The sequence below is a fragment of the Callithrix jacchus genome, chromosome 4 (assembly GCF_049354715.1).
Source record: "Callithrix jacchus isolate 240 chromosome 4, calJac240_pri, whole genome shotgun sequence".
NCBI lineage: Eukaryota > Metazoa > Chordata > Mammalia > Primates > Cebidae > Callithrix > Callithrix jacchus.
Window position 1 is genome coordinate 50,003,206 of NC_133505.1, and position 12,295 is coordinate 50,015,500.

Genomic DNA, 12,295 nt, shown 5'->3' on the forward strand with positions numbered 1-12,295 from the left:
GTTTGTTGCACTTCCTCTCTTCGAGGACTTTCCAACCCCAACCAGGCTGGCTCCTCCCTTCTCTGCATCTTTTCTCACACCATGCCTCCTGCCCTGTGTGCCCTCCCCACACCTCCACTCATCAAAATCCTCCCAGCCTTCAAGCCCATCTTGGCTGCCTCCCTGAGGCCATCCTGAGCTGTCCCATGAGGTTCATGCCTTCAGTGAAAGACATTGAGAGCCGCCGTTGGGGATCATCCTGAAAGAAGAGGAAAAAAAACAGAGAAGGTGGGCTCCCGCCTCTCACAAGCAGAGCAGCTCTACCTTTTTACAGCAAAGTTCTGTGTTGGATTTCATTAGAGCTAATTTTAAGAGGAAAAACAGGGTTTAGCCCAGTGATCTAACCTAACTTTCTCATTTCACAGGTGAGAAATCAAGATCAGAGAGGGTGAGTGACTTGTCCAAATCACACAGAGTTCTCATCAGCACCAGAGAGGTCCCTGATGAGAGGGCCAGGCTCCCTGACACTCTTTCCATGGGATGGTTTCCCCAGCGTGTATGCCTATCCTGCTAGGAGATTGGAAGTTCCAGAGAGCAAGGACGAACCCTCAGTGCCAAACAGAGCTCTCTGCCTCAGCATTTTCAATACACAAAGCACCTGTCTTTCCAGACCCACCCATACCCATGTTCCTCCAAAAGAATGGTTGATGGGTTGGTTGATTGGTGACCCGGAAGGCCCTTAGAAACCGAAAGAACTTCCTCTCTCCCAACAAACCAGAACATCAACCCACCGTCAGCCTGCCTCAGTGTCTACCATCCCATCAGTGCCTCCTGTGGGACACAGACTTGGCTCCAGAAAGTCCCACCTCTTTCCTAAGCAGGAGTGTTCCAGTAGTTCTGATACAGGCAGGATTCATCGAAGTCAAGAGTGGACTCCAGAACCACACAGTCTTGGATTCTAGTCCAAGCTCTGTGGCTAAGAAATACCAAAATACTTCATCTCTCTCTGCTCTGGTCTCCTCTGGGAAACAGGGAAAAGAATATCTGGAACAGTGCTCAGAGGATTATTAAAAGAAGGGAACAATTTGTCTCAACTTCCCTTATGGAAAACAAAAAGAATCAAATGAGATAACCTGTTAGGGCACCCAACACAGTGCTGGGCTCACTGATAACTTCCTGTGAATGTGGTCTTCCGGGATTAGCAAGTGAATTGCTTGGCAAAGTCCCCAGGGAACTAGAGGATGGAGCTGGTGGAGCTTGAAGAGACAGAGAACAGAGGAAGTTACCCCGTGGACACAGACAGCCCTGGTGGAGGAGGGGGAACAGCCTGGTCTCTGAGTCCCCAACCCACTATGGGGAACCCTGAAAGTGGGAGGAGAAAAGTCTGGCACGAAAACCGACTTCTTCTCATTCCCTGATTTTCCTGGAGCTGCCCCTTAGCTGGGCTTAAAAGTTCCCTCCAGCTGGGTGCAGTGGCTCATGCCTGTAATCCCAGCACTTTGGGAAGCTGAGGTAGGTGGATCACTTGAGGTGAGGGGTTCGAGACCAGCTTGGTCAACATGGTGAAACCCTGTCTCTACTAAAAATTACAGGTGGTATGTGCCTATAATTCCAGCTACTCAGGAGGCTGAGGCAGGAGAATCTCTTGAACCAGGGAGGTGGAGGTTGCAGTGAGCCAAGATCATCCCACTGCATTCTAGCCTGGGCAACAGAGCAAGACTCCATCTTTAAAAAAAAAAATTCCTTCCAAGGTGTCATTTCACATGACAACAAACTTTTATAGAACTCACTACATGCCAAACACTATGTCTTCCCCCAGTAAACTAGGCAGTTGGGGTCATTAGGGATTATTATCATCCTATATTACAAGAAGGCAGCTGATACCCCAGGAGCTAGCAACCTGCTGGGGCCACACGGTCCTAAGGAGCAGAACCAGGCTTTGAACCCAGGCAGTCTGCGTGCTCTTAACCGCCAGAGCACCAGGTCAACTTCCTCCTCAGCCCCTGGCCACACCTCCAAAGGCCTCTGCAGTCAGTTGCCCAACCAATTTTTTCCCTCCTGGGATCTCATCCGGTCTGTGTTTCTCACTATCAGGCTGGGATCTCATTCTCTTTCCAGTTCCATGGAAATTACCAAGGTCCAGGGGCCCAAGGTTGGGGGGATGGAGGAGGGTGAACGAGGCAAATAAGACATAATCCTGGCCCTTGGGAGTTTTCCACTCACCCCTCTTAGACCAGGCGAAAGTATAAATGGAGGCCCACATTCCATATGTCTAAATATTTAAAAGTTATAAATCAAGTTAACAAACTGTTTAATAAAATATGCTCTATTCTAGGCTGACACATACACCTTCTAAAGATCTGGAAGGCCAGATTTGAATTTAGAGTTCTCAGGCCTCTTGAAGTTCTGTACAGGGACACGGTACAGGGAGAAACTATCTCTGCTCTCCCCCAGCCCTGCCCCCAACCTGCCTCTTCCCTTCCCATCCCCACCTTCACCTTCAACTAGGGCTTCAAGACCACATGTGTGGATACTCCAATCTGCACACACAACTGCTGACCACATGCCCTGCACTCAGCTCACAGCCAAGACACAGGCCACCCTCTGGAGGTTGGACCTGGGGAGGTCCTGGATGCGGGGTACAGGCCCTTGGGGCATGAATTTCTGGGGCCCTGGGCATCTGAAGCATAATCCAGAGGGGGTGTGGCTCCCTCCTTCTGGGCAGACTTTTACCCTGTGATGGTGGCCAAAGGAGGGCCTAAGTGTGGGGCCCCTTGTCTAAAGGCACTGGAGCCTAAGGTGGGTCACTCTTCCTTCCTTCTGCTTTCTAATCCCTTTGTCTAATCAACCAACATCTGCACATCCTGGCAACTTTCCTTTCTAAACAGCTCTCCAAGCCCTATCACAGGCCCTCTAGTCCAGGCCACGCTCATCTGTCACCAGGTCACCATGACAGCTTCCTAACTGGGCCCCCAAGCCCAGCCCTTTGCCCACCCCTCCACAGCCACTGATCGTTCTTGAACACAAACTGGATCATGATGCAGCCATGCTGCACACAAAAGAAGCCCTAAATTCAACTTGGCCATTGACCTTGGTGTCCAGCCCCTCTCCAGCCCTCCAGCCTCAGCCTGCCCCATTCCCTGCCTCTAAATGATGCCCTGGTCTGTCTACACTGCCCCCAGGTCCCTGCAAGACATGAAGTACACACTGTGGTGTGTGTTGCCTCCTCTGCCCCACTTTCTCATCTCCTGTCGCTATGAATTCCTTCTTCTTGAGGATTTGGCTTCACAGTCAAACCTGCAGCAATCCTTTCTTGTCAACAGCCCACTCCCACCTCAGGTCTGGCAGGGAGTCCCCAGCTTGCGCTCTCAAGCTAGTGTCTACACTCTATTCTAACTATCACTAATTTAACCACTTTTCAATACCCCGACCGTTGCCATCTCTTGCCTGGATTATTGCAGTGGCTCCCTAACTATCCTCCATGCTTCCACTCTTGCCCCTTCCTCCAGGCTGTCCTCCACCAGCAGCCAAAGTGAGCCTTTTAAGACATGTGTTTACTCATATCACCCCCTACTCAATTTCCCCAATGGCTCTCATCTCATTCTAGGATCCAACGGCCTTGCCAGGACTATAGCATCCTTCATGATTTGCCCCCTGCTCCCTCTACTCTTCTCCCCTCCTCCTCTCCTCACTTACTCTTCTCTAATCACACGGATCTCTTTCCTTGCCCCTCCTTAAACCCAAAGGCACTCTTGCCTCAAGACCATTGTCCAAGCAGTTCCTTCTCTTTACTCAGGTTTCTGCCCACATGTCCTCACCTCCCAGGTCCTTCTGTTCCCCACTACTTTGTTTTCCTTCACACATTCATGTCCCCATGGCAAATTGTATACCTCCTTTGCTTTCGTGTCTCTGTCTGTTTCTCCTTCCACCAGCTAAGCTCCACAAGAGTGGGGACTTAGTTTGTTTTGTCCACTTCAGTGTTCTTAGGTCTGACACATAGAGATGCTCAAGAAGAACTTGGCAAAGGAATCATCTGTTTACATTTTCATGTCCCAGCTAGAATGTGTCCCCCTGAGAGCAGGGCCCATGGCTCATTCATCTCAGTGGCCCCTCTGCTTGGCCTGTTGCTGGGCACATACACAGATGTCTTCATTCACATGGTGAAGGAGTGAAGGCCAAGAGCGGGACCTGTGAAAAGGCATCAGGAAGAGCTGGAGCTGAGGGCGCACAGGGCAGATGGAGCTGGAAAGGTGAGGTGGGGCCAAATTACAGAGGGGCTTGAAGGCTGGGGGAGCTTCTCTATAGCTTAAGACTTGCAGTGGCTCCTATCTGACATGGAGCCATCGCAAGGTCTTAGGCCAGAGAGAACAATGTTACAATTCTTCTCATGTACAATACATTTAAGTCTGGGTACATTGGCTCATTATTGTAACCCCAGAACTTTGGGAAGCCAAGACAGGAGAATCACTTGAGGCTAGGAGTTTGAGAGCAGCCTGAGCAACATAGTGAGACCCCAATTCTATGAAGATTTTAAAAATTAGCTGGATGTGATGGCACATGCCTGTAGTCCCAGCTTCAGGCAGGAGGATCACTTGAACCTGGGAGATCAAGGCTGCAGTGTGTCATAATCATGCCACTGCTCTCCAGCCTGGATGACAGAGCAAGACCCTGTGTGTGTGTGTGTGTGTGTGTGTGTGTGTGTGTGTGTGTGTGTGTATTTTTTTTTTTTTTTTTTGAGATGGAGTTTCGCTCTGTCACCCAGGCTAGAGTGCAATGGCATGCGATCTTGGCTCACTGCAACCTCTGCCTCCCGGCTTCAAGCGATTCTCCTGCCTCAGCCTCCTGAGTAGCTGGGATTACAGGCATGTGCCACCATTCCCAGACACTTTTTGTATTTCTAGTAGAGACAGGGTTTCTCCATGTTGGTCAGGTTGGTCTCAAACTCTCAACCTCAGGGATCTGCCCACCTTGGCCTCCCAAAGTGCTGGGATTACAGGCGTGAGCCACTGCACCCGGCCTATATATATATATATATCTACTTTTTAAAAGAACTTGGGGTTGGGGGAAGAGTAATCAGGAAAGAATGAAGAGATGGAACTGACTTAGAGATTGCAAAAGCCCCAGTCTTGAAATCTCTCAGAAGCAAAGCATCATCCTTGAGTTGGACACACCACGGCTCATTTCCTGATACTCCTGGGCCTCTTTACATTGGCTTAGTCCACTTTCTGACACTGAAAATTGGTTCTGGACATACGTACTCCAGTCACCCCTAGGAATGCTGGAATTTGCATGAGAAGGTATCCTAGAGAAAGGTTAGATGTGAGAGGTTCCCTGGGGGCAAGGTCTGGGAAAAGGGCAGAAAGATTTTGGTGGCTCTGCCCCCCGGGACAATTGAAGGCCCCTATTTGGCATCATCACTCACCCAGGCCTTGGTTATCCAGAAAGGCCTAAGAAACAGGGCGACAGAGTGTCTCGGGTCTCCCCTCCCCCCTGCCCACCCCCAGGCTTTACTCTGGGTCAGTTGGAGCCTGAAGTGGCTTTTAAGCAATTAGACTGAGCACTGGGCACTTTCAAATCTAATTGTTTCAAAAGCCCTTGAAGGGTTTGAGTCTGAGCTCTTAAAATGCCACAGAAGAGGGAAATCAGTGATGGTGGGAAGTGTATGGGGCCCAGCTCTCTTCCACTACCCCTATTTTTGCTCTCCATCTTCTTGAGGATGGGGGGGGAATTTGGAGCAGAAGGGTCCCCCCTCCCCAGGCTCTGAAGATTCTGCATCCCCTTCCCTGCCCTACTTCAGGTCTCCAAGTAACTGTTTAATCAAACTCAATGCCCTCCCCACCAAATTAACTAGGGCTGTCCAGTAGGCAGACCCTGACCCCTGTGAGCAAAGCATCTCACCATCACCCAAGAAAACATGTCAGCAGCCTCACTGTGATTGCACACCTACTCATGGGCTGGAGGCTTGAGATTTTTTTAAAAACTCCGGACTTCTGGGAGACCAACAGCCTGACAAGGGAGGAAAGAGTTGCTTCAAATGAACAGAAATGAGAGGTTGAACTTAAGAGAAATGCAAAAGCAGTGAGCTCCAGGAACACAGAACTGGGTGGGAGTAGGGCCAGAACTGGAAGAGAGAATTGAGGAACACCTCGTGGTGGAGGTGACATTTGAGCTGAGCCTGAAGAGTGTATAGAATTGCACAGGTCACATTAGAAAGGAGGATATATTGTGAGTTCAGGAAATGAACATGAACCAGAGCAACCGTGGGAGGCTGGAGGGCCCTAAGGACTCGCATCCATCCCATCACACTCTGACTCAGTTTGTCTATAAAATGGATCACTAGACTAGCTCAGTGGATTCTATTCATGTTCTTCTGAGCTTTGAAGTCCACAAGGAAGCTTTGGACCACTTATGGGCGAAGTGGGAGAGCAAAGGAGGCAGGGTCGAGACCTTTGCCTTCAACTGGAGCTACAACTCTTAGCTGTTTGATATTTTGGATTTCTATATACTTTTGAGTCATTCTGTCCTCTGCCAACTACTGGGTAAATGATTCCCCGGATCTCTTCGAGCTCTGAGCTCAGGGTCTTCCTCATCATCAGCCACTCCTCTGCCAAGAAGGACAGAGAGAGAAATCTATGCAGAGCCCTGAGGGCAAGTAGGGTGGAAATTCTACCCCAAGGTCTGATGTCCTGGATGAGCTCCTGCCCAGCTGCCCTGGGGAGCTCAGCTGTGTCCAGACTCAGATGGACTGATGGGTTTGACGCCTGGAGATCTATCATTAAAGCACCTCCCTTTTCATTTAGGCAAAATCTCCCAAACTTTTTTCATGAGGAGAAATTACCTTTCCTTCCATTGAAGGCACAAAAAAGACAGTTTGGGTTGCTGCTAATACACCTACATGCTGTCAGAGGGTGTGGGTGTGATTACTCACAAAACCCAGAGTTTGGACAGCAGCCCACCAAACAGCTTAGAGGTGTCCCAGCTAAGACTTCAAGATAGGATGGAGGGTCTCCAGGAATGCCAAAGGAAACTGTTGAGTAAATCAAAGAATGAATGAACAAATAAAAAGGCCACTGCCAAAATGCCCTTGAAAGGATCACTTTGGAAGCTGTTATCAGTCATGTTTACCTTGGTGTGAATTAAGTGTCTTAGGGCAAGAGTTGCTAGGAGGAAGGAAAAGTTTTGGAAACTAGATGTCACTATATAAGGAAAGAATAATACACAAAGAAAGATGATGGGTACAAGACAATCACCCACATAACTTTGTCCTAGCCTCAACTACCCCCAGCTCCCCACCTCCCCTCAACCCACCCCCAGCCTCCTCCTCAAACTCTCTCTGTTCTTTCCTCCCTGGAAATGCTCCCCAGCTCAGAGCCCAGGTGCTGAAAAGTGCTTTAACGTGAGTGAAAAAGTATTTGGCCTGAAGCAAGGGGACTGGAAGGGGGTGTCAGTCTGTGCCATCTCGAGGGGTGTGGCCCGCTTCGTGTAAACATGGAGAAAGGGAGTGGCTTCTGGCCTGAACTATGGGCCCAGGGAAGGACTGGAAATTCCTACCCAGCCTTCTGCTCCCTCCCCACCTGCCACTGTAGCAACTTTGCTTCACAAACAAAGCAGAGACGGAAGTCAGTGGAGTCTTTGTGATGACATCTGCCCCTGCCCAGGTCCTCTGCCCTTGGGAGATCCCACAACAGGCCTTGGCTCCATCCTTCAGCACCCAAGACCCAGGATGGCCCATGCTCTCAGAGGCCCCTGCCCTGGCCCACTTTCCTGGTCCTGTTCTCTTAGAAGCAGCTTCCAGCTATAAAAGCCCAGGTAGGCTTAAAACAAGCAAACAACAACAACAAAAAAACAAAAACCCACTTCCCACGGTTCTCCTGCAGTTACAGGTTGAGGAGTCAGATGTGTAACTTAGAACAGGTCACTTCACCTTGCTGGATTTCAGTGTCTTCCTCAATGGACAAAAGAGGTGGGAAGACAGTTTGAAACGTGTAAGACAATCTGAAAGGGTCAAGGACAAATATTAGGCCATTTAATTATGGGTTCAAATCCTGGCCTCCCCCTCCCACCAGCTGGTGATCTTGGGCAGGTTATTGAGTTCTTGGTGCCTAAGTTTTCTCATCAGAGGTGCTCCTGTGACCTATCTTAAAGCTTTGGGAGGTGGACTAAATGAGATATGCATGCAAATCACCCAGCCCAAGCCCCACAGTTGGTAGACATTAGTTCTCTATTACTATATTTTATTGAACCAAAGATTGAAAGATGCACCATTATTTTACAATCCACTAAGAAGAAATACCATGTCAGTGAATTGTGAGACACCTTGAAATGGATGAGATACTGTATTATTGGGAGGACAAGTGAGGAGTGGGTAGGAAATGGGAATATCAATCTCTACAGCAATAGTTTCCCACTTGAGACACATTCTGGAATCCAGTGCCCAGTTTGCATCCCTGTAAACCAAAACCTCTGGAATATGGCCAGTAATCTCTCTGTGACTTGGTTTCCCCATATACAAAACTGAGATAATTACAGAATCTACTTCTTAAATGAGAGTTGATTCACCTAAGTGATTTAGAACAGTACCAGGCCCACAGAAATGCTGAACTAAATGCTAACAACTATTCCTCTCTCCACCCCCAGGTCCTGGCACAGGCTAGGTGCCTTCTGAGTGTTGGTTGATGCAGGGATAGACGTGATCATGTGACTGCTGCCCTCCCTCCACCCCTCATCCAGCAGAGAGAGGCCCGAGAAGAGGCTCACCTGCCCAAGGGCCTTCCGTCCAAAGTTCAGGGGAGCCCCACCCCTCCTGGATGCTTAGCTCACCCCACCACCCCCAGGCAGGGCTGCAGTGTGGTGGGCACTGCCACACCCGGACCTGCCACAGCCTCTTGGAGTTAGTGACAAGAACCAAACTTCCCCAAGCCTCCACCCCTCCCCTTTCCTGCTTTTATTATTTTCTTTTCCATAAAGATTAGTCTGTGTTGCTCCTCTATCAAGGCCTGGAGGATAAACATGTGGCCCGGAGTCAGAGAAACCCCAGGCCTGAAGGCCCCACTGCCCCCACCCCAGCAGCATAAACCCAGGGCTTTTAAGCAAGGAATGGTTTTCAGTAAATCTCTCCTATCAGCAGAAACCTTTGAAAGAGTTTGTTTAAAGGCCAGGGAGATAAACAGCAAGGAGAAGTGTTTGTTTAAGATGTATGTTCTGTGTGGCCACTCTGGGGCCCAGATTTACATCTCTGGGGAGAGGAGCCACTCGGAGGCCAGGGTGGGGGCCTTTCACGGGCATCTCGGGCTCCTGGTGTGGACTTCAGCCCAGGCCAGGGACCCATGTGCTCAGGGGAGGGAGGTGAGCTGAGCTGCACTTGCAGGACTCTCCAGGCTTGGGGCAAGAACGCAGGGGCTGAAAGGAGCTGCAGGAAGGGAAGGAGCCCTGTAAAGGAGGGGAGGGGTGCCCAGGAGGACCTGCTGGTTGGAATGCAGGTAGAAATTCCCTACAAAGCCAACACACACACAAACACACACACACACACTCAGAAGAGGCTCAGGCTCAAGGCCCACCCCAAATGGCCTCATACTCAGCAGCCCAGCACACAGCTGGGTATGGCCAGCTCTGTGACCTCGGACAAGCCACCTAACCCAGAATGAGAGCCCTAGTTCCTCTCTGCTGTGAAATCAGCACAACTGCCTCAAAGGGTTTTGAGTTTTCCTCCTGTCATTTCACAAAGATGGCTTGTGCACCTACTGTACGGCAGGAGGTGTTCTAGGGGCTTGGGATGTGACAGTTAACAAAACACAGCCTCTGCCTTTTGGAACTTAAAGAGGAGGAAGATAGGCCATGAGCACAATAATCAGTAAATTAAATACTCTTTGGAAGGTGACGTGAGCTTTCAAAAGAAATACAGCAGGCCTGGTGCAGTGGCTCATGCCTGTAAATCCCAGTTTGGGAGGCTGAGGCGGGTGTATCATAAGATCAGGACCAGCCTGACCAACATAGTGAAACCCCATCTCAACTGAAAAAAACAAAAATTAGTTGGGGGTGGTGGCACGTGCCTATAGTCCCAGCTACTTGGGAAACTGAGGCAGGAGACTCATTTGAACCCAGGAGGCTGAGGTTGTAGTGAGCCAAGACTGCACCACTGCACTCCAGCCTGGGTGACAGAATGAGACTCCATCTCAAAAAGAAAGAAAGAAAGAAAGAAAGAAAGAAAGAAAGAAAGAAAGAAAGAAAGAAAGAAAGAAAGGAAGGAAGGAAGGAAGGAAGGAAGGAAGGAAGGAAGGAAGGAAGGAAGGAAGGAAGGAGGAAAGAGAGAGAGAGAGGAAAGAAAGAGAGAGAAAGAGAGAAAGAAAGAAGAAAGAAAGAAAAGAGAGAGAGAGAAAGGAAAGAAAGAGAGAGAAAGAAAGAGAGAAAGAAAGAAAGAAAGAAAGAAAGAAAGAAAGAAAGAAAGAAAGAAAGAAAGAAAGAAAGAAAGAAAGAAAGAAAGAAAAAGAAAGAAAGCGAGCAGGTACAAAGACCTGGTAAGGAGCATTAGGTTGGCCCTCCCAGAGAAGGTGGTCCTTACAGGAGATGCATGTATCTGAGGGGAGAGAAGCCCAGACAGACCTCTCAGCCAGGGCAAATGCCTGGAGGATTGAATCCAATACCTTAGGGAAGGTGCTGGAGCATGGTCCTGTGCTCAGTAAATAACGATCAATGTTGTCATTATAGCTGAAGCAGTTACTGAGGACTGGGACGGGCAGGGAAGCATTCGGGGAGGATTCAGGATGGAAGCTGGGTTTCCCCGGGCATTCCTTCTCCCTGCCAAGTGGAGAGAAAGGCTCTGCAGAAAATCATCATGGAGGTGGAGAGAGGAGAATGATGGCAGATCATTCCCCAAACCCAATGGTGCCCCACAGGTGTAGAAGCCAACACAGCTGGATTCTCAAGGAAAGTTCTGGGCCTGGGTCAGGAGTCTGGGCTCCCTTTCTGGCTCAGCCCCTTTTGGGGGCAAGTGATTTGAAGCTTCCTGGGTTCTTCTTTTCTCTACGGTAAAATGGGAATAATTTAATATCCTCCCTACACTGAATTGGTTGGGAGAATGAAAAGAGATAGGGTGGTTTTTTCTGCTTGGAACATAGCAAATGCTCAATAAACATTGGGTTTGCATTTCAGGCCCTCCTGTGCCCTTTCAGGCTCCTTTTGGGCTTTTTCCTGGGAGAATGAGCCAGATGGTGATGAAACCACTGGATTTCAGACTTGGAGGAGAAGATGTTGGACAGCTGAGCATGGTCCCCACGTAACTGAAGGGATGTCCCTCTGGAGAAAGCCTAGATTTGCCAAAGGGGCTCCAAAAGGAAGGAAGAAATTTCATGGACACAGATTTTCCTTTGCACTCCGGAGGAATTTGGCAGTGGTCCATGCTATTTAACAGCAGGATGGACCTCTATAGAGACAGTGAGCCCCTGCTGTTAGGAATTGTGCAGGCAGAGGTGCCTGTTTTGTGGGAGTTTTTTTGTTCCGTTTTGTTTTTTGAGACAGAATTTCCCTCTTGTCACCCAGGCTGGAGTGCAGTGGCGCTGTTTCCACTCACTGCAACCTCCTCCTCCCAGGCTAATTTTTATATTTTTAGTAGAGACAAGGTTTCTCCATGTTGGCCAGGCTGGTCCTGACCTCAGGTGATCTGCCCACCTTAGCTCCCAAAGTGCTGGGATTCCAGGCGTGAGCCACCCCGCCCAGCCCTGATTTTTGATTGGAGGAAGAATAGAGAGACAAGGACTCCTTCTCCGCGAAGTTTGGACCAGTTGGCTTCTGGGGTCCCGTCTAGCTTTGAGATTTGGGGATTTACCTCCATTCCTTGCCAGGCTCCACAGACCATCAAGATCTACCCATACACCAGATTTTTTCCAATGCTTCACAGAAACTGGATTCAGTCATGTGATGGGCCAGCACATCTGAGAAATGAGTCCGTGCTAAAGTTGGAGTGGTCACGCATTAGCACATTAGTCCTTTCAGGTAACCCAGGTGTAGGTTTACAGGGTCTCAGGTCTGTCAGCTTCAAGGTAAAAGGAACGGTGGATCTTCTAGTACCATGGGAGGGACCAAGAGACAGATACGTTTGGGAAAACATCCCTGAGTAGTTTATCAAATAGTGCCTAGTACCCTCCAAATCCTTCTTACAGTAAGATTCACTTTAGCTAAGATCACAGACAAGAGCTCAAAGGTCTGAAGGGCTGGAGTGCCTACCTTGGCCCCTCTTCAGGAGCCACGTGAAGTTGCCAGCGGATCTCTGGACACCTTCTCCCTGCCCCGTAGATGCCTTGCCAAGGAGAATCCACTTGCC